At 43.2% G+C, this 22,668-nt stretch overlaps 1 long non-coding RNA gene and 1 pseudogene across 2 annotated transcripts in view; both read right to left on the bottom strand.

The window, feature by feature from the left end:
• Positions 1-22,668, bottom strand: part of LOC112838094 (uncharacterized) — a 39,240-nt gene that overhangs the window by 16,196 nt on the left and 376 nt on the right. For both annotated transcript variants that reach the window (XR_012373834.1, XR_003211889.2), the window contains exon 2: positions 16,717-16,815. This is a non-coding gene — a long non-coding RNA (uncharacterized lncRNA). The remainder of the gene's footprint in view (positions 1-16,716; positions 16,816-22,668) is intronic.
• LOC112838419 (U4 spliceosomal RNA) lies at positions 12,272-12,353 on the bottom strand (annotated as a pseudogene).

Here is a 22,668-nt window from a genome sequence, read left to right as displayed (position 1 = left end):
ACTAAAAGAGATAAGGAGGGAGAAGAGGGTACTAGAGATGACATGTGACAACAATGAGAAGTGACAGCAACTAGCGAGGGGAGATACAAACACACAGAGACCTGGGACTCATAAGGAGACCACCAGTCTCATGTACCTCAACTGATTTTGAGGGCATTACTGTATTAACATAAGACTGTATAATAGTTGATATTAATAAGAATTGACAACTCAAGCACCTGGGTAGGAACAGTCGGTTAAGTGTCTGACTCTGGTTTCGACTCAGGTCATGATCTCAGGGTCATGAGATCAAGCCCCACGTCAGGCTCTGTGCTCAGCGTGGAGTCTGCTGGAGATTCTCTCTTTCCCTCTCCCTTTGCGCTCCCCCCCCATTCTCTCTCTCTAAAATAAATAAATAAATCTTTAAAAAAATTAAGAATTGACAACTTAAGTCAGGAAAAGGTTAATTGTGTTCTTCATACTCTGTTTAAGAATGCGCGCAAGAGTGTGATCTATTTTCGAGAGCTTTCCATTTAAAGTCTTTTAAAAAAAATCATTCCTTGACGATATAAATCCTGAGCTATATAGAAAATTCAGCTATCAGCTTCTTTCTCAAGGGCTCCAGATAATCAAAATCTTACACAGTATATGGTTTTATATTTTGCAGGATTTGTTGAATAGAGTTTTATGTTCTGTGTCCTTTATTTTAACAGCCAGTATAGAAAATGGTTTCTGTTTTCTCTTTCTCTGTAGAAGCCCACTACATTTAGTTGCTATTTATTTAAATGGAACTTGACTGACTTTGAGTGACCCTCAGCTAGATTTTTTTAAGTCTCCTCACCCCTGCTCCAGATAAAACCATAGTATCCCAGCTATTTTTAGCATCCACTGGGAAGTTAGAAGCAGTGTTCTGATCTTTGTCTCACATAATTCAATAATTACCATAGAAACAATGGGTTCTTGTATGTCAATTAGCTTGGACACACTTATCTGACTGACAAATCATTTTTCTCTTTGAGAAAAATCAAGTATCCCCAGGATTCCTACTAAAGAGAAGTCAAATATTCAGATTCTCTTAAAAACAAAACGTGATGTGTGAATATACAGTTTCGTGGACGCCTCCACATGTGTCCCTTGGTTATATCAGACCTTTGGCAAATTCTGTCCAAAGATTCCAACAGGAGTTGGGGCTGAAGGAAACTCTCAGCCTTCTTCCCCTATCCAGAAAAGATGGCAAGAAAGGAAGGAAACACGAATGAGCACCCATTGTGTGCCCGATGCTGAGAATTATGTTCATTCCTACAACATTTCCATGGAGAGAATAAATATCCCAAGACAAGAGGTTCAGAGAGGTGACACACTGAGTCTGAATGTCACAGCCAGTGGATGGAGGGGATTACCCCAGTGAAATGACAGAGGCAGGAGCCCACAGGTGCAGGGAAGACCCCTTGCTTACCTCCACTGAAGCTACTTACAGATAGTTTGAGGGTTTTATTTTTGTGACAAGAGAATGAAATTCAGTGCAGACATGAGATGCCAAAGTACACCTAAAAGGACTACATGGTGGTTAGCGTAAGCGAACCTCTCCTGGGACTCTCCATCCTGTATCGTGCCCATGATGATCCTAGAGCACCACAGCTAGCTTTTCCCCGGGATGCTGTGATGGAGGCAAAATAAAACCATGTGAGCTCCTGTTGTTACTGAGCAGAGCAGCATGGCCCATCTTGGAGATCAGCCTGTAAGGATTTAGGGACAACTGGGAGACCATGGGGGCCCAGGGCAGGATCTCCTCTGGAGATCCGTGATAAGCTAGTTGTTTCCCCCTTGGAAGACCCTTGCCCGGTTAGGTTTCTATCCAATTGTTTATCCACAAATATGAATAATGCCTGATTAAATAGTATTTGGTTAAACTTGTCCATTAGCCAAAAAACCCAATTATTAATAAAGATTTATAAGAAACCTTTCAGTAACTCTATTCACATACATGAGACCCTCCCAGAAATAACATTGTTCTCTTACCGTCTCATTCGGGTGATATGAAATAAAGCCCAATTTTTTAATAAGATGGTCGATACATAATTTTGTAGCAAATTCAAATTTCTCAGGCCATAAACTCAGGAGGGCCAAATACAGAGTGCTCTTTGCTTTATCATCACTGTACTTGGGTTTTGCCTTGAGTTTGTTGGTTCCTGATGGTAGACATAACCTGACTTGGCAATTCAGAGTTCTCAGAGTCATTTCAGCTTTAAACACCATCACTTCAGAACTTGCCCCCCATCTCTGCTTGGGGCTGGCGGGAGGGGCGCTGGTGCATCGAAATCCAGGGAAGAGGCAAGGCATGGGGGCGGGTGTCAGCTGGCACTTCCTGATGGCCTGAGGTCATGCAGCATGTATCCCCCTGTCCTTAATGCATTGTCCTCAAGTCTGCTGTCACTCAGCCGCTTGAAAAAACACTGCTGCCCCTGTGCCCCATGGGTCTGCAAGGGGCTTAGATGAGACTACCTCTGGCCCATCTCACCAGCTGTCCCATGGTGTCATGTCTCCTCTCGTACATCAAAGTGAAGCAGGAGATATCATAGGTGCCTACTACCACTCCGAGCCCCAGGGGAAATTCAGGGCACAAAATGCCCACACTGACCTCTCGGGGTTCCATGGCACCCTGCTTTGCAGACTGGGCCAAAGGCAGCAGGGCACAGGCCCCCATCACTGCTTCTCGGTTATCCTCCTCCCTGACTCTCCTTCTTGTCCCCAGACAGACTCAAACACTTAAGGGCTGAGCCCATTGGCTTTTATGTCCTTGGGATGAAGCATTTCCCCCAAATCTGTTGCATTGACAAAAACATTTGCTTTCAACACCCAGGAGCCAGGCATTGAGACACAAAAGCTCTTTCTGACAACCGATCATTTCTGTGAGAAGTTCGAAACTCTTATTTTGAACCTTAAGGGCTAAAAAGTGATATTCTAAGTTGCTTTGCTGAGGTCCTCCTTCCTTGAAGCTATAAACCCCAGAGTGCCTAAAAATATGATGCTCTCTAATCCCAGGAAGAGACAAGCAGGATTATCCCATTAATAACACGAAAGAAGATGTTGCACCTGAGTCTAACCTCCATGTACATGAGCCCCCAGGTATCTGAGCCCCCAGGTCCTACGGTCTCAGTTTTCCCAGCCTCCCCATCAATGGCTGGCCCCCACACTCAGACTCTGGTTCCAACAGACAGTGGTCCACAGGGGCAGGGGGAGCATCCCTCTGCTTCATCATCCCACTGCTTCCACACTGAGATGGAATCTCCCCACCAATACCATAACCTGGCCCATGATCCTATGAAGACAATTTTAAGCAGCGGGCTTGTGAACCAGAGCTAAGAGCTAAAATTGAGCTATAGTTTGGACTGAGATGCAAAAAATGTGTTCATGCAGCTCTTCAAGCACCTGGATTACACATCATGCCAGGGACTGCTGGCTCCCCTCTATCCTTATGATAAGAGTTCCTGCTTTTGTTTTTTTTTTTTTTAAGATTTTATTTGTTTATTTGAGAGAGAGAGAGAGAGAATGAGAGATAGAAAGCATGAGAGGGAAGAGGGTCAGAGGGAGAAGCAGACTCCCGGCTGAGCAGGAAGCCCGATGTGGGACTCGATCCCAGGACTCCAGGATCATGACCCAAGCCGAAGGCAGTCGCTTAACCAACTGAGCCACCCAGGCGCCCAAGAGTTCCTGCTTTTGAAACAGGCACAAGGCTCTCAGGAATCAAGACCATATTGTCCTACCTCCCCCACAACCAGGTGTAACCAAGTAATTAAGTGCTGGTTAATGAGACGTCAGTGCAAATGTCGTGTGGCAACTTGGGTAAAACCTCCTTAAAAGACACTTGGCACCCACCCTTCGCACCATCCCTCTCTTCTCTTCCACCTGGATTGAGGCCGTGATAGCTTTTACCCCGCGGAGTGTCACACCTTGGGGATGGGCAGTGGAACGGTTTACTGGAAGGAGCCTCGTTTCCCAAAAGGCTGAGCCGCTGTAGATGCACTAGGCTGCCTACCTCTGGACTTTTGTGGTGAAAGAATAAAACCTTGTGTGTTTAAACCTGCTGCTCATTTGCATCATCTGTCTTGTGCAGTGAAGCCAATTTCTGACACATCTACATCGTAACTACATCCACTTCTGTCTGGGCTGGGGTCAGGGGGGTGGGGGCGGTGTCAGAGAGCAATCTGTAGTTGTCACAAGCAGTGGTATTCATGAATGATTCGAACTGGCAGCAGATTCGAGAATCAGGCCGGGTGCAGGAAGGTTTTTTTCTGCAGCTCTGGAATGTGTATTTGATGGTGTCTCCTTCCCTTCTCATGGGGAGAGGGATGGCTATGATATAAAGGGTCTGTCTATTGTGCTTCAGGATGTCAAGTGCCCTTTTCCTGTGACTTGTGGGGATTCGCTGTGGTTGCCATAGAGACCAAGTGAATCCAAGTTCAACCACGATAGCTAGGCCTTTTTATTCAAAGGGACATATTTTGAAAAGGAAACGAGTATATGAGATAACAAGGTGACTCATCTTTCATTAGCGTGGTGAAGCATGCTGAAGCCTTCCTTCACGATCTTAATGGATGTCATCCCAAGAAGCCCATATTTGTGAGTGAATCATGAAATGATTAATTCAATACATTTTCCCTACCCACCCAGCACCTGGTCTCAAAGAATTCTCTTCTTCCAGAATTTCAAGGAAGAAAATTAAGTCATCGACTTACCTTCCCCACCATACCAAATAAATACATACTTTCTAGCCTTTTTTTTCCTCCTCTCACTCACTCCAGCATTGTGGAGCAGATTGGATGCAAATAGTGCTGGGGACCCCAAGCCTATTCTGGGCTCTGCCCTTAAGTCGCTCTATGGCTTTGGGTAGGAATGCTCTGAGTTTCAGTGCCTGAGGGGTAAGGTGGGGTGGCATCTAAGATTCCTCCCAAACCTAAGAACCTGACATCCCTCCCGATGTGAACTCTCCTCTCAACCATGGCAAGTACCTTAATCAGGTAGGTTCCCTAGCTTCTATCTTCCCAACTAGAATGCAAGCTGATGTAATAGGTACTCGGTACATGTTTATCCAATGAATGGAGGAATGAATGAATGAATCGGGCTTCAAGATTAATTTGCCTAAACCTTACAGGTTTTTTTTTTTCTTTTTCCTTAATCAGTCAAATCAAAAACTGCCTGTCCCACCTGTAATCAGTATCTACTAGCAGCAACTTGGGATCCAAGACCAGGGGCCACCTGTGTTTCTCTTTGGCATCCCCAGCCATTCTTTGTCCCCGGGTTGCAGACCCAGACTCCAAGAACTGGGACTTCTGTGTCTTGGCCTCTTCTTGAGACAAAATTACATGAATGTAAAAATAACCCCAGTGCTGGTCCCCAGTAGCATCCAGACCGAACTCAAAGATTTAAAAATCTGCAGGCACTTTTCAAAGCTCCTTTTTTCCCCTGTTCTGGACATGAGTCACTCTTCTTAGTTGAAGGTCAAAAGAAAACAAAGGAATCTAAACTCCTTTCCAGTCATTTCTGGAGAATTCCAGAGAGGAAGGGAAACCACAGTGCAGAGGAAGAAGGAAGCAGGCAGGGGAGGCCAGAAGTGACTGGGTTTAACGCTGGGTCCCTGGGCGGGTGTTCTCGGGCACACTCGGCACAATGTGCCCCCTGGAGATGCCTCTCCCTGCCCCTATGAGAACCTTCTGTCTGCAGTGCTCACAGAACCTGGGGGGACTAGAATCTATGTTTCTAGATATGCCATAAAGAAAAGTGCACTTCCTTCCCAAGACCCTCTCCTCCCTAGGCTACAGGCCCCCTGACCTCACAGCCGTCTCTTCTTTCTGAGCTCTCTGTAGGTCCTTCCTCAGACACGAGGGATGGGCTAAGTTGTGTGGACCAGGTCTCTCACTGTGCGATATTTCACTTAAGCCTTACAGTACCTGTGGAAAAGGTATTACTACAGTTCCCTTATAGGCTCAGAGAGATCCAGTGGCTCTCCTAGGACGTGGGGAGCAGCAGATTCAACCCAAGTTTACCACGTCTCTGGAGTCAGTGGTCTTTACCAACCATCCTTCCGGACCATTCCAGAGCTAGCTGTGTGCCCGTCCTGGGGCACCTGAACTGAGCTCTCATTCTCTGTATTGACTGATATTTCCAGAGGTGTTGTCTGCCGCTTATCATTTTATGGAGACCATTTCAACTCAAGAATCTCTCTGTTCTAAGACAATAAAAAAAAATCTAAGTAAAAAAAAAGAATCTCTCTGAGTCTGATGATTGTCTAAATGGCCTAGTTAACATATTCAATTTTTTTCTTTTTTACTTCATTTTGCTTCTCACCGTATAACACATTTTCATGGTTCAGGATCAAAACCATATAAAAAGGCTTCCTCGGAGATGTCTCACTTCTATCCCTACTCCTCTACCCTAGACCCCTCCCCACATCTGTTGTAGGTGACCACAGTTTCTGGTTTATCCCTCCCGGGTTCCTTTCCGCAAAGGAACCAGAGCATATGTACACACATACGTGCATGAATGCATATATATGACAGATATTATAGATATATATTACACAAATAATATATACGTGTACATTTATATTCTTATTTCCTCTGATTTCATACATAGCACATCGCTAATTTGCACCTTTTTTTACACTTAGCAATGTATCTTGGGGAACACTCTATGCCCATAGTACTCCTCTTCATTCTTTTTATGTGGCTGCCAAATACTCCATTGTGTACTAGTCCCTTATACTCGTTTATTATCCCAAACCTCACTGATGGACATTTGCATTTCCAATTCTTTGCTATGACAAATAATTCTGTAATGAATGGCTTTGGGCAAACTTGCTTTGTATTGGTGGGGGTGTATTTTGGGAGGTTTCTGAGGAGCAGGGTCAAAGGGTAAATGCATACGTAGTTTTGTTAGATGTTGCTAGACTCCCGTCCATGGATGTTGTACCATTTTGCACTCCCATCTACAATATGTGAAGTGCCAGATGCCCCAAGACCACTCAGCTTGAATGTATTGGTCAGTTTTTTACTAATCCAACAGGTGAGAAATATCTCAGTATAATTTAATCTGAATTTCTTTTATTAGAAGTGTGGTTGAACATTTTTTCATATGTTTCAAGGCTATTTCCTTTTTTTTTTCAATGAATTGTCTGCTGGTGCATTTTGCCCATTTTTCTGTCAGTTTTTTTTTTGTTATTGTTATTATTGTTGATGATTTAGGAGTACTTGAACTATTAAGAGCTTAGTCCCTTATTGATTAAGTTGCAAATATTTCTCCCAGTTTGTCGTTTGTTTTTTGATTTTTGCCATACAAAGGAGTGTGTTTATACCTGGGTAGGTTTGTATAGGATCTTTTGATAGGATCTTTTCCTTTATTTTTTCTGAATACTGAGTCACAGAAAGGCTTTCCAACTGCTACATTGGAAATTCACCTAAATTTTCTCAGAAAAATAAATGGGTTTATATTATACATTGATACCTCCAAACTCATTTGGGGTTTTCCCTGTTATTTTTTGCGATGTACAGATTCAATTACATATTTTTCCGAGTGACTCTTCAGTTGTCCCTAAGACCTTTTATTAAGAAGCCCAACTTTCCCCGTATGTTTGAGATACCATATTTATCATATCTTAAATGTGTTTCTGTGTCTCTTTCTGGGCTTTTAATTCTGTTCTATTTGTCTTTCTATTCATTCATATTACATTGTTAGCATGAGGACAGTTGTACCTCTGTTTGTAGGTAAAATGTCATCCTTTACTGATTTCTGTTCTCGTTGTCTCTCTGTATATACCCTGCTTTATTTTTAGTTGAAGTCAGATTTCGTATATTTGATGGGCAATGAAGACCCACCAAACTCCAAATACCAATGGGGGGATGGGAAGCAGAGACTTCTCGAGCTGCTCAGTGTCCAAGGGAGGGAGACACACAGCATGTCTTTCTTAGGCTTATCTCTGCATAGTGAGATGTTCCCCCAGAGCCTCCTTTAGTTATTCCAAAAGCTCCTATAATGTGACCTAATGAGTTGAGGTTCTTTATTCAGTGGAAATTTCTGACCAGGACACGTGCATCTGTAGTTATCCAGGATAATTTTCCTACTAAGTCCTTTTTACAGACACCCGGACAGTAAGGCATCATTCCGTATGGGCTGGTTTTGGTTTCTGTGTTCAGAGTGAACTAATATCCAATTATGTCATCAGATACGGTAGCGGAAGTTACTCCTACCCCAAGCGGCAGCTAACTTCTTTAAAGTAGTCCCTTTCCAACCAATTGAACTGTCTATCCTTTCCATATTCTTCGCACTTGGTTGGGCCATATTGCATGGAGGTTGAAGTGAGTTTGGAGGGGGGTTTGAATAATGTCTCCATCTTGTTCTGTGGTCACAAAGTCTTACTAATGACACTCTTGAGTGCTACTAAACAAGTATTCTTACCCACCTGATCATCCCCCTCCCCTCCTCTCTTCCCTTCCTCCCACTCCTCTCCCAGCTTCCGTGTTTCATTCATTGCCTTACAACCCCAAACTTTCTCAGAGATTTGTGAGGAAAGTACTCTTTTAGTTTCACCCTTCTCTTCAGGCAAAACCCTCCTCCTAGAGTTCCACAATGGCCCTGTTCATCCTTGTTCTGGGCTGACTTGTGTCCCCCTGAAAAGATATGTTGAAGCCCTAACCTCTTGTACCTCAGAAGGTGACCTTATTTAGAAAAAGGGTCACTGCAGATGTAATCAGTTAAGATGATGTCATACTGGAGTAAAATGGGCCTTTAGTCCAATATGACTGGTGTCCTTAAAAGAAGTGAGAGAAACACACAGGAAGATGGCCATGTGACAACGGAGGCAGAGATCGAAGTGCTTTAGCTGAAAAACCAAGAAATGCTAAGGATTACCAATAAGCCGCCAGAAGCTAGGAAAAGGGAATGAGGATTCTCTCCAACAGTTTTCAGAGTGAGCATGGCCCTGCCAACACCTAGATTTCAGACTTCTAGCCTCCAGAACTGGGAGAGAATAAATTTTTGTTGTTTTTAGCCACCCAGTATATGGTTCTTCTTTATGGCATCTTAGGAAACTAATACAGCCCCAGAGTTTTGTATCAGGAGGATTTTGACCCACATAACTCCTGGTCTAAGGCGCAGACACAAGGGGAAACATTATACGTGGAAGTGGCCTTTCCCTTCTTTTTGTGAGACAATGTTTATTATTTCCATAAAGACTCAAGATGACACCCTATGAAATGAGGTGCTATTACTGGGTCCATATTCTCCCAATGAAATAGGGTCAGCAGAAAGTACCTTCATTCTTGCCAAGAGGTAATGGTACTACTAGATACAGCCCTCTTCTCTGGCCAAATGGTCCTACTAATTGCCTACTTTTTTATCTGGAATTATCCTCACCTGTCTTCTCTTCTTACTCAAAGCCCCACCTCTCCTGGAGGCTCAGTTCAAGCTCCTCTTCCTCCACGAAGCCTGTCTGGACTGGACCAGAGCAGAGTGACCCCCGCCACCCCTGCGTTCCTGTAATAATCTCTGTGCTTCTCACGGATGTACATGGAACGTGCGTTCCTTGCTATCTCATACTGGCATGTCTCCCTCATTCTAACATGATAAGTGCCTTTGAGGCAGCAATTATGCATCTGCACACTGAGTGCAGTACCTTGCACATTGTGAGTCCTGAAAATTAAGGAAATGGACAGAACAGGTCTGAAAGTAGGTCATTAATTATAAATGAAACAGGACCCAATGGCTGTGAGTGGAAACCTAAGTAACATGGGTTCCCATTGAAAAAGATGAAATCAAGCAAAACTGCTTAGAAAGGAAACATCTAAAAGGACACTTCTTAGTACAATAAAACTAGGAAGAACCACTGACCAGAGAAAACGGACTGGCTAGTTAAGATGGATCTGTCTCCCCTCAAATTTTATTTTTGTTTATACTACTAGTTCCTTCTCTATCTTGGTTTTGGCTCTGTGTTTATTCTTTTGATCAATGTTTTGTGCTCTTATTTTTAAAAGTATCTTGAAATTATAAAATTACATTGTCAGAGAGGAGCTTAGAGATTTTCTTATTCATTTTGAGGCAAGAGAGAGACCTAGGATTTGGAGCCAGTTGTGAGTAAAAAGCCAAATCCTCTGTTTATTAGCTGTGGGATGTTGGCGAACTCAGTCACCTCTTTGAACTTTGGTTCCCTTACTATAATAATGGGAGAGTAAATAACTTCCAGGACTGGTTATTGGAAGGATTAAAACTATTGTGGTTATTGGTTGGACACTTACATAAGGCACTCAAAAATGGTAGCTTTTTCATAGAAACCAGAAAATTCACCTTTGGAATAAGTCAGATCAGTGGCTTTCACACTATTCCCTGGAGCCCTCGAAGTATAAAGAGGTGTCCCCGCAACCACAATGCTGACAGTGGCTGAAGGCAAAGGTGGTGCCTGATGGGCAGGGCTCAGGTCCCCAGACTCTCGTCAAGCAAGGCAGCCCCCATTTCCACCTATTTTATATAGGTTCCATCATCTAGGACTGCCCCATTAAGAAAAAAATAAGAGTTCAAAAACATGTAAACTCTTAGCATAGGACAGTGCTTTTCACTAGATGTTTACCAAAGCACACCTGTCTTAGTTACTAAAACTAAGTGTTCAGTCATTTAGAACAAAGGCCCCAGTACCAGGAGAAATAACACTGGATTTCAATGGGTCATTTGAAAAATCCCATATTAGCTGAGTAGAACACCTGTTCTCCCCTACAATAGATGCCCAGAAAGTTAACTTGCTCAAAAAAAAAAAAAAAAAAGTGTATTGGATAAATGTCCAATAAATACCTAAACTATATACATCATAATGTTTTGAAGGAATAAATGAGGTAAGTGCTGGAAAATCTTTGCTATAAAAACATAAAGCATTATTATTATGTCCATGCTGTTCCATCATCAGCATTTAATTTGTTCTCCCTTATCTTCACCAGGCTCCCTGCAATCTGGAGATTAAAGTAGAGTCAGGGGTTGAAGGTCATCCAAACAAAACTCAAACCTGTAAAGGTCTAATAATTCTGACTGATTAGAACAACAATGTCTAGGAAAAGAGAGAAAAACAGGGAGAAGGTCTCACGACTGGGATGATAGTGATATTTCTACAGCCGCTGTTGCTACTGGTTACCATTTACAGGTTAGTACACGCCTGGCACTACGCTAAGTACTCGGATCTTCACAACACCTCGAGAAGAAGGGATCATTATCCCCATTTTACAGACAAGAAAACTGAGGCCCAGAGAGCTTAAGTAATTGCATGCTATCACCTACTTCATAAGTGCAGTAACCAAGAGTCTACCCTAGGTCTTCTGACTCGTTAGGAAGGTGAAATGGATAATTCTTCTTACATTTTGGACTGGCAGTTTTCCCATTAGAAACTTTAACATAATTCTATCCTTTCTTTCTGTTTTAGGGAAATGTAGACATGTTTGATTGACTGAGCAAAATAGTTTTTAGGCCTGTAAGTACAAGGCTGACAGAGCATGTATATTTGCCTACCCTTCCTCCCAAGTTCCTATTGAGATGTTGATAAAGATATATAAGGGATGAGTACGTCCATTAGAATGCTGACAATGAACAGAAGGTCATCAGCAGAAATTTCGGTGAATTGGATAAATGTCTGGGAGTCAGAAAGCCGATGGGACCATATCAATGTACCCAAACAGAGTGAAACTCAAGCCAAAACATACAAGTGAAAAGATTTGACCATGATCCTCAGCTAGATAGCCTCCAAGCTTGCAGCCAGGGGGTAAAAAGAATGAACATGGATCTAAGGCAGTGATCGGGGTGGGTAACCTCACCACAGACAAACCACAGAATGGCCTGGCCACTCACACCCTCCCTTCCTGCTCCATATACAGACTGATCTGCTAAATGGAAGCTTGTCTGTGGTGAATCTGCCCATTCACACAGAGCTGTAATCCACTTTCTGATTCAGAAAATTGCCTTCTAAGTAAGCACAGTTATTAGTGAAATCCATTCCATTGACCCATATTAATCCACATAGTTCTTCACTCACATAAATAGTTGACAAAAGATCACAGGCATTTGAAGAAAATAAACGAGAGGCAAAATAAAAACTATCATGAACACAGAGTGGTCTTGGAGGAAACAGACCCAAACAACTCACAAGAGATTATTTATTATTCTCAGAGCAATTTCACTGGCTATGGCATCCTTAAAGCAAGTACTGGCTGCTATGGGGACAAAGGGGGTCAATTAAGGAACAAGAAAGAACGATTGGAAATTTCAAATCATTATCAGAATTTTTCAATTAGCAATAATCACGCCTCGGATAAACCTCTTTGGCTACGATACTGCCACTGCGCAAAGCTCATTATCAGAATTTTTAAAAAACTCAATGACGGGGTTACATAATGGAATGGAAGGAGTTGAACACAAGGTTAGGGGCATAGTTAATAAAAGTAAAGGATATCTCCCAGAAGGCCAGATAGAAAAGAAAAAGCCTTGGCTAATAGAAGAGAAAAATTAAGTCAATGTATATTTGAAAATAAGTACAAAAATCTCAGAGTTTCTCTAAAAGCAGTTCCAAAAACATTGTTGTTCATCTAGGTGTTCACTTTGGTATCATTCATTGAGTTGTACACTTATAATCTGTGCATTTTAATGTATGTGTTATACTTTAAAAGACACTTTTAAAAAAGTCTAATAAAAGAGAGTGCCTGGGGAGCCATTTGAACCTCCCCAAAAACCTGAGCAAATATTACTTTCCTAATTTAAAAAGCAATCAGAAAAGCAAATCCTCATCAAGTCAATATCATGGCAATATTGCGATATGCCACTCAAAATAGGCAGAACTGTTCTTCGGTTGAATTTGTCTTTAATAAAATAGTTATTTAAAAGATTCATTATGACAAATGCTCAGAAAACCCCCCAAAATTCAAGTGAATAATGAATCACTTACCAAAGTATTACTGCTTTGCATAAACTCATTAACGAGTGATAGTAAAAAGCTTGTAAGTATCCAGGAATTTGCTGAAACGTTTATTACATAACAGAGTGGCATGTATACAAGTTTTGCTAAAATATGTTCTTTTTCATTGTCATTCTATCTACAGAGAATGTTCTTTCTCCAAATTAAACCAAATTAGAAACTACAAAAGGAAAACTTTCAGATAATAACATGTGACAGAATTAACTTCAGTCAGAAGCTATATTCTAGCAGCAGAAATATTGGAAATACAACAAACAAATTATGCAGATCACAATGGAAACCACTTTAAATTTTCTTTCTTTCTTTCTTTCTTTCTTTCTTTCTTTCTTTCTTTCTTTCTTTTTTTCTTTTTTTTTTTTTTTTTTTTTTTTTGGGGGGGGGAGTGGGAGGGGCAGAGAGAGAGAGAATCCCAAGCAAGCTCCACGCCTAGCACAGAGCCTGATGCGGGGCCCAATCTCATGACCTGAGCTGAAATCAAGAGTCAGATGTCCAACCGACTGTTACCCAGGCACCCCAAAAACTACTTTAATTTTTTAAAAGGAAGATGTGTTTATTCGGACTGAACAGTGTTTATTTATTGTGTTATCATATTCTGTTCTGGACTTTAAAGTTTTAAGGATAGTTCATGTTGGATGTTTGTTTTTATTTTATCAAAAATTTTTTAAAAGACTGGCAGGAAAAAGAAAATGAGGGAAAAAAAAACAACCTGTGCATATATGTGATTTATTTTAAGAATGATTTGAAATCATGAGAGGAAAGGCACTATGCAGACCGAATTAATTTTTGGTCTTTGTTATTTAAGGTAAATAGTATTTTGTAGCAAAATTAATGGACGGTAAAAAAAATCTTCTTAAGCATGAAACAGGAAATTGAAAAACAGCAATAGGGCATTAGAACCATTTTTCTAGAACCAAAAATATCTTTTCTCCACTTCCAGCTTGTGAAAGTGGCAATACAGTGATTGATTCCTGTGGAAAAGTAATATTGCAATTTCCTATAAATACTCGGAACAACAAACAGTAAACAAAAACAAGGTTCTCCCTCTTTTCACAACTTGGTCGCGGGTGGAGACCGGAAAGGTTAAATCAACATTTGCTCAATGGGGCAATGCTGTAGCTGCCCATGGAGGAATTTCTTGGCTAGATGCAACGTCAAGAGGTCAAAGCAATTGCCCAGCAATGAAGGAAGATAAACTCAGACAGGTCTGTCTTTCATTTCCCAGGGTCCAGGTTAAAAAAATAAAATATCTGGACTCTGAACTTCTTGATTCACGTGTCATGCTGGAGAAGGGAATGGAGTAAATCTCCAAATCTAGGCTTGGTTCTGTTAGAGTGAAGGCGAGCCTGAGACATGTTTTCCAGAGGTAACAACATCAGAAAAGCATCATAAGGCTATGGATCATAATTTTAGGGGATAAAATCTTACCTAAATTAATTGAAAGTAGAGAAGCCTCTATCTTACTTGCTTCTCAAAGTTCTGGGGTCATACCTGCAGTCCCCCTCCGTTCAGGGAGCAGGACAGCTCTGGGGACCTGTGGTTTCATCTCTTGGGGGTCTCAGTGTCTCATGACTCTGAGCAAGCAAAGAACAGCAAGAATGATGAGTTTTCTTCCTTTTCCCTCCACAGCTCCACTTTTTGGTTCTCTGGTAAATAGAGGGAGAAGAATAAACAGGGCTAATGTTTGTTCAGTGAGACCTTGGCTGTCTACCTTTGCTAGTGATCTGATTGGTCAGTAGCCCCTGCTTGTTACATATTTCTCAATATCACTTGTGGGAGCAAACAACCTGGAGGCCACTCTCTTCTGCTTTCTGTTCTTGAGTAGCTGTGAGATAAAACTGTTTGCTAAGAACAAAGGAAAAGATATGGAAAACCTTTACCAAAACTTTTGAAATGCGGGGCGCCTGGGTGGCTCAATTGTTTAAGCGTCTGCCTTCAGCTCAGGTCATGATCTCAGGGTCCTGGAATTGATCCCGGCCTTGGGCTCCCCACTCAGTGGGGAGTCTGCTTCTCCCCTCCCCCCAGCTTATGCTCTCCCTCCCTTTCTCTCTCTCTCAAATAAATAAATAAATAAATCAATCAATAAATAAAATCTTTAAAAAAATTTTTTTTGAAATGCAAAATTACCTAGTTTTCTAAAATAAGAGTATAATCAGAATTGTAGTGGGACAGGTAGGAGCTACCTATAACCCAGACGACACAACCCAGGTGTACATTGGATCCCCTGGGAAGATAGGCAGGTCCCAGGCCACAGGATTTGCAAAGCCTTTGCAGGTAGGTGGTTCCATAGGCAGTCAAGGTGGAGGACCACTCTACAGAGATATCGGGGAAGAGGGTAGGTTGAAGACTCTCAGATGCAGAAAGACTAGTGGGAGAAATCTCAGATATGTAGACAGCAATAACTTAGGGACATAGACTAGTGAGACAGACTTGGGCACCTTTGTAACAATGTCATTCTGGTAGGTGATTAAGGACGTGCTCAAAAGAGGCAGAGGAAGCCCAGTGAAAGTGAAGGTAAATCTTTGCAGCACAGGATTGGACTATCAGTGCTTACATAAAGTAATCAAAGGATGGTATTTACAATATTTCTACCACAGAGCATGGCAGAAAATCTGGGATTTTTGAAGCAAAAACTAGAGCCTGCACAGAAAATGGTTATAGACAAACTCTGTTACGGGTTAGGTCGTGTGCCCTCCCACCCCCAAAATTCGTATGTTGAAGGCCTAACCATTAGTACCTCAGAATGTGAATTTATTTGGAAATAGGGTCATGGAAGATATAATTAGTTAAGCCAGGGTGAGTTCAGATTGATGTAAAATGGGTCCTTCCTCCAATAGCTGGTATAAAAAGGGGAACTTTGGACACAGAAACACACACATGGGGAGAATGCCACATGAACATGAAGACGCAGACCAGGGTGATGTTTCTATTAACCAAGGAACGTCAAAGATTGCCCATAAACCAGTGGTAGCTAGGGGAGAAACATGGAATAGATCCTTCCCCAAAGCCTTCAGAGGGAGCAGGGCCCTACTGATACCTGGATTTCAGACCTCTCTTCTCCAGAACTATGATGTTATTTAAGCCACTTGGTTTGTGTTACTTTATTACAACCTAAGGAACTAATACACCCTCCAAAGACCCTCCTCTCCATTACAAAGAGGCAAAGAAAACTCTTTGAAATATCTTTAGCTCATCCTAGGCCCAAGCTGAATTCCATGAACACTCATCCATTACCAGATTCAGCAAGTGTTTACTGAGCAGTTACACTGGGCTCAGAACTCATGAGCCCCTGAGGAGCTGTAGAACCTTGAAGATGCAGCCATTAGGCTGAGAATGGAGACAACGTGGAGATACGGTGGCATTTTATTTTACCACCCACTGCTCGATGTATTTCAGATTTTATATGGATAAGTATGGTTAATATATTTCTTCCTCCTGTATTAACAAGTTGAAAGATGTCTTAGATCAGGTTTCCTGGAAAACAGATTCTGAGATTTTGATGTGGGAGGTGTTTACTGGGGAATGTTCTCAGGAGCAAGACCTGTCCAAAAGCCAGGGGAGTAAGACTGGGCAGATGGAAGAGTCAAACATCGATGTGGCTCATCAACAAAGGTCTCAGCCAGTCCTATGGCTGTCCTGATATTAGGCGAGGGGGCCAGCCTTTGCACTCCTAGACTGACCACTCATTAAATAACTTGATCAAAGCAGCTTTCTCCCGGTAAAGGCAATCCCAGGGAAGGACTCACCTTGCTCTGCATGCCCAGGAGCTGGAAGAATAAATACCTCCATCCTGAGGGGCATTCTGGATAATTCACTACAGCATTCATTCCAAAGGACATCTGTTTCTGGATGAAAAATAAGAATCTGTTAACCAACATTTATTAGGCATCTAATGGGATGAGTAGACAAAAGGCAGCTAGATTGGCTCTCTGAACTATCTTCCCAGCAGGACATACACACAGAGATAGGCAGTGTTGGAGGTGGAAAAATCAGAATGGAGAATGTAAGTTCACCCTAAGAAGAGTGGGACAAGATCAGCTAGACAAGGGACAGGCATTGGGTCAATTAATTGCTAGATTTCACAGAAGGAAGAGTTGGCCAGTGTCTCTTGGTAGGGAAATGGCCCTGGGCATAGTTGTACAGAAGACAAAGTGAAGCCATCTTCCTTTGGGGGGCACCCATCCAAGCACCTGATCCTTTGTAAGTTGTGCGGTTCTGCTCAGTGATCTTGGGCTCCTCCTGAAGGTAATGCCCCAGAGCCTTAGCAGAATTCTGCCTGGCTTGCAGCAGCCTCTCCCTGGTAGAACAATCCCCAGGCCTGAAAAGTTACCCACACAGAGTTGTCGGTGGCTCCCGCCTCTGACCTACAACCAGGGGAGATGGTGCCCTGCTTTCTAGTTCCATGGGAACTTACACTCCTTCATCAAGCCAGCCTTTCCCACCAGTGTGTTGGTCTCCTAGCACTGCCTTAAATTACCACAACCTGGTGGCTTCACACAACAGAAATGTATTCTCTCCTAGTTCAGGAAGCTGGAAATATGAGATCAAAGTGTTAGCAGGGCCTTCCTCTCTCTGAAGGCTCTCGGTGAGAATCTGTCTTATGCCTCTTAGCGTCTGGCATTGCTGGCCGTCCTTGACATTCCCTGGCTTATAGACACATCACACCAGTCTCTGTCTCTGTCAGGACATGGCATCCTCCTCCCTCAGTGTCTCTGTGTCTCTTCTCTTCTTCTTTTTTTGTTTTTTTAAGATTTTATTTATTTATTTGACAGAGAGAGACACAGCGAGAGAGGGAACACAAGCAGGGGGAGCGGAAGAGGGAGAAGCAGGCCTCCCGCCAAGCAGGGAGCCCGATGCAGGGCTCGACCTCAGGACCCTGGGATCATGACCTGAGCCAAAGGCAGACACCCAACGACTGAGCTACCCAGGCGCCCCTCTTCTCTTCTTATAAAGACACTAGTCATATTAGATCTGAACCCATGTGACTCTAGTTGGACCTCATCTTAACTTGATCACATCTGCATTCTCCAGTAGAGTCACATCCACAGATACTGGGGATTGTATAAATAGGTAATCAGAATAATTTCAGCCCAGGTATGAGGCAAAGATGAGCCAAAGTGAGACAACAGGGAAGGTATTTTGAGGCCTCTGGGGCCTCAGTGGGGTCTCTCAAACAGAAGGTACCAACTTCACCTACTTTGAGCCAGACTCCATGAATTACCTCCCTCGGTTGAACAGATTCTATTGCTAATGAGGCCAAGATTTGATCATGATCCAGAACTATTATTTCCAAACTACAAGTTTCATTGATTCTGTGACAGAGATATAGCTAGAAGAGTGGCCAGAGGGGCTAGTGCAAAACCCATTCCGGCCACTGAGTGGACAGTGCCTGCGCCACAGAGGCCTCCATATTGATCGAGGATCCCATCCTATTCCAAGCAGTGTGACTTGAAGACTGCTGTATTCTCATTATATTCTTAAATAGAAATGATGATGAGCCCCTGCAGAACTCCAACCAGCCAAGTGTTAATACGGATCACGGTGAAGCTGGCACCAGACGCTGATGAGAGGGGGCTGTAAATTTCAGGAACAGGAAAAGTCCTCACATTTATATTTTGTTGCTAGAAGACAGATAAAAAACTCAGAGACTTTTTTTAAGTCCTCTGATTTCACATGTAATTTTAGGTCTGCTTAACTGCTTCCTGCAAAGGTCTTTGAAAGGATAAAAGAAAAGAAGGGCTCTATCCTAAAGCCCAGCAACGACTGCGGATTCTGGGAACCAATCCACCAGCCCTATCGGATGCCATGAATGGTGAGGTGACTTCCAACAATGATGAGGCTCATGACTGTCTTGGGGAAAAAAAACAAAACAAAACAAAACCCCAAAGATCATGGAGAGATACACAGCAGCCAAGCAAGCTGGACACTGTTGCTGTTCAGAAACCTTCCACAGGCTACACTTGGAACCTAATTCCTTCTCCCATAAAATGGAGAGGACCAGGCTTTTTCTAGGAGCCCTTGGAAGGTCATGGCCAGACCATCAAACCCAGTTCTAATACTGCCCAAGACCTTGGGCAAAGAAATTACTTAACATTTCAGAGCTTCAGTTCCCTCAGCTACAAAATAAAATTATAATAATATTTATTCTCACAGGGTTGCTATAAGAATTAAATGGGATACCGTGTGTTAAATGTTTGCTCCATAGCAGGTGCTGGATATGCAATTTCCTGTCCCTGCCACGTAGAAGGCAAATTGCCTCTGAATTAGAGATGTTTGCCATCTGTGGGATCTCAAGTCCAACCCACAAACATGTCTTCTATGTGGATACACCATTTCACCTAGTGCAGTAAATCCAGGCATTGTGCATTGAAGATTGCCAAGTGGGATTGGTGAACTCCACAAGTAAGCAGATGGGTGTTAGAATTCTCTTGTTCCTGAGTTGTGGATAAAAAATGGAGCCCAGTTACAGAACACTTAACCCAGGTCCAGAGATTACTGAGGTGTACGTAACGTGACATGGTAGGAGCATTATGGTTCCACATGGGTACATGCAAATACAAATGAAACAAATAAATGAAGGAAAGGGACATCATTCCTTTTGCTGTTGCTTTTCCTTTGCTGTCCCAATTTAAATGTGCTCTTTGAGGACCATGTGACTCTGGTGACCCAGGGTAGGAGAGAGTAATTCAGCTACTTCCAAGAAGAAGTAGAATAGACAGCCCTATCCCTTGTGAGGTGCTGTCTCCCAGAATAGCAACTGCAACTTGGCATTTTTAGGGGAAATGCAATCTTATGTCAGAAGAACGCAGAAGAGGAGATTTGCATTGGCCGGGAGGCTGGCACTGACTATTTGGGGAGCCTTCTTTAATTGTCCAGGTCTCCAATTACCCAGCAGAGCCTTACTTCTCACTAACTGAAGGGACACATTCCACACCCTGGTTTTGAAGGTTCTTTAACCTTTTGTCACAGAGGAGACAGGACTTCTGGAGCAGGCCAGAACGTTTGCAGAAAATTAACCTGACCACTTCCTGTTCCTTTTTGGGACTCTGATGGTCTCTGCTCCCTGCTCTGCAACACCCCCCCTCCTCATGCCCACACCTACACAGAGACAGCTATACTCTTCTCCCCAGCAGTCAGTACTAGCTGACCGTAACCCCTTTCTTGCTCCTAATTTGTTCACTTGGAGCAGTGACTCTCAACCTTAGAATCACTATGGAACCTTAAAAAAAAAAAAAAAAATCCTGATGCCCAGGCTGCACACCAAATGAATTCAATAAGAGTCTGCAGGAGTGGGACTTAGGCCTGGGTATTTTTAAAGCTGTCAGATTATTCTAATGTGCAGCCAAGGTTGAGATCCACTGACTTAATGGAAGAGTGAATTGGTGCATAATGGTGTGATAAGGTACAGGAAGCAGCCAGCCTGTCTGGGCTTAGACCTTGTCACTTGTCAGGTCATAGAGCACAGGAATCTTTCTGATTCTCCAGAACTCCTAAATTTTATAAGGTCAGAACGTCTGAGATGGGCGCCATAGTGGCGATATTTGTCTGCTCAGGCTGTCATGGTGAAATACCGTGGACTGGGTGGGTTATATGGTGGATACTTATTTCATCGCAGTTGGGGAAGATGGAAGTCCAAAATCAAGGTGCCATCATCTTCAGTTTTCGGCAAGAGCTCTCTCCCTGACTTATAGATGACTACCTTCTTGCCATGTCTTCATGTGAGGTCATAGAATATATACCCTGGCCTCTGCCCTCAGGTCCTGGTACAGAGCTTCTGAAATCCTTGTAATTACCTAAGTGATGACAACACTAGGAGCATCTATTGTTCTAATATTTGTCTGTGACCACAGATTTTGACACAGAACTCCTAAAACCCTTGTAATTCCCTGAATGATAAGAGCACTAGGAGTATGTTCTGTTCTATTGAGGTGACCCTGGGTGGGCTCCTGGGAAGCGCCTGGTTGGGGGCTGGCCAACAGAAAGACTAAGCCATGATTAGAAGCTTGGAATTTTTGGCCATACATGGCCATCCTCCAGAGAGAGGGGAGAAGGATGGATGTGAAGTTAATAACTGATCATGCCTACGTGAGGAAGCCTTGGGGTAGGCTCAGTGGTACCGGGTTTAGAGAGCTTTCGGGAGGATGAACATATCCACACTGGGAGATGACACACCCCAACTCTATGGGGATAGAAGCTCCTGTGCTCAGGACCTTCCCAGACCTTGTCTTTTGTATCTCTTCAGCTGGATTTTCATCCCTGTCCTTTATCATATTCTTTAATAAACTGGTAAATGTAAGTTAAGTGTTTCCTTGCGTTCTTGTGAGACTCTTTAGCAAATTAATCAAAACTGAGGAGGGGGTCATAAGAACCTCCAATTTGTAGCCAAGTGGAACAGAAGTTGTGGGTGACCTGGGGACCTGCTACTTGCAATCGGCATCAGAAGTAGGATGGAAATGATCTTATGGGACGGAGCCCTTAAGCTGTGGGATCTGACACTCTCTCCAAGTAGAGTATCAGAGTTGAGTTAAACTGTAGGACACCCAGCTAGTATTGCAAGGAATTGCTTGGTGTGGAGAAAAACCTCCACACATTCACATATTTGGTGACCAGAACACTGTGTGAGCATTCTTTATAAAAGTAAAGGAGATCTGGGGCACCCAGGAGGCTCAATCCGTTAAGCATCTGCCTTCGGCTCAGTTCACGATCCCAGGGTCCTGGAATCGAGCCCCACATCAGGCTCCCTACTGAGCAGGGAGCCTGCTTATTTCTCTCTCTCTGCTGTTCCCCCTGCTTGTGCTCTCTCTCTGGCTCTCTCTCTCTAATAAATAAATAAAATCTTTAAAAAAAAAAAGTAAAGGAGATCTGGTGGGAAATTGAGTTTCTCCTTTATATCTCAAATGGCCCTTCCTCTGTGCTCATGCTAGGGACAGGGTGGGAGTGGGAGGGAGCTTTCTGTGTCTCTTCTTTTTCTATTTTATTATTTATTTATTTAGAGACAGAGGGAGCAAGCAGGGGGAGGGACAGAAAGAGAGGGAGGACCTCAGGCAGACTCCACACTGAGCACGGAGCTGGACACGGGGCTCCAATCTCACTAAGATGAGAATCTGACCTGAGCTGAATTGAAGAGTCGGAGCTTAGCTGGCTGAGCCACCCAGGCATCCCTCTCTGTCTCTTCTTGTGAAAACATGAGTTCTATTGGATCAAGGTCCCACCCTTAGGACTCATTTAAACTTAATTACTCCTGTAGAAGCCCCACCACTAAGGGGTCAAGGCTTCAATATGTGAATGGGGTGGGGGGGGCGGGACACATTTACTCCCTAACAGTGGCCGTGGCCCTAACAGATGCTCCAGCTGTTACAGCTTACTCAGGTGTGTCCATGCTACTACATGGTGTGGTTCACAGACCAGCAGCTTCGGTGTCCCCTGGAAGCTTGCTGGAAATGCAGAACATTGGGTCTTAATCCAACCAGCCTCACTGAACCAGATTTTGCATTTTAACAAGATCTCCGTGTGACTGGCGTGTACATTAGTGCATGAGGTGCTCTGCATTAATGGGCTTTCCTCAATTCTAGCAACTTTGCTAATTCTTAGGAATTTTAGCAGATTAGTTTGCAACATAGCTAGCCATACCTCCCCCCACACCTGGTTCCTGGATCTCAGGGAAGAGTCAAACTTGCTCACCCTGTGCTTCATGAGGA

Source organism: Callorhinus ursinus, unplaced genomic scaffold (assembly GCF_003265705.2).
Source record: "Callorhinus ursinus isolate GAN/ISIS: 27379988/994484 unplaced genomic scaffold, GSC_fseal_2.0 scaffold26, whole genome shotgun sequence".
Classification (NCBI taxonomy): Eukaryota; Metazoa; Chordata; class Mammalia; order Carnivora; family Otariidae; genus Callorhinus; species Callorhinus ursinus.
The sequence above is the reverse complement of the archived record's forward strand: the minus strand, read 5'-3'. Positions and strand labels throughout refer to the sequence as shown.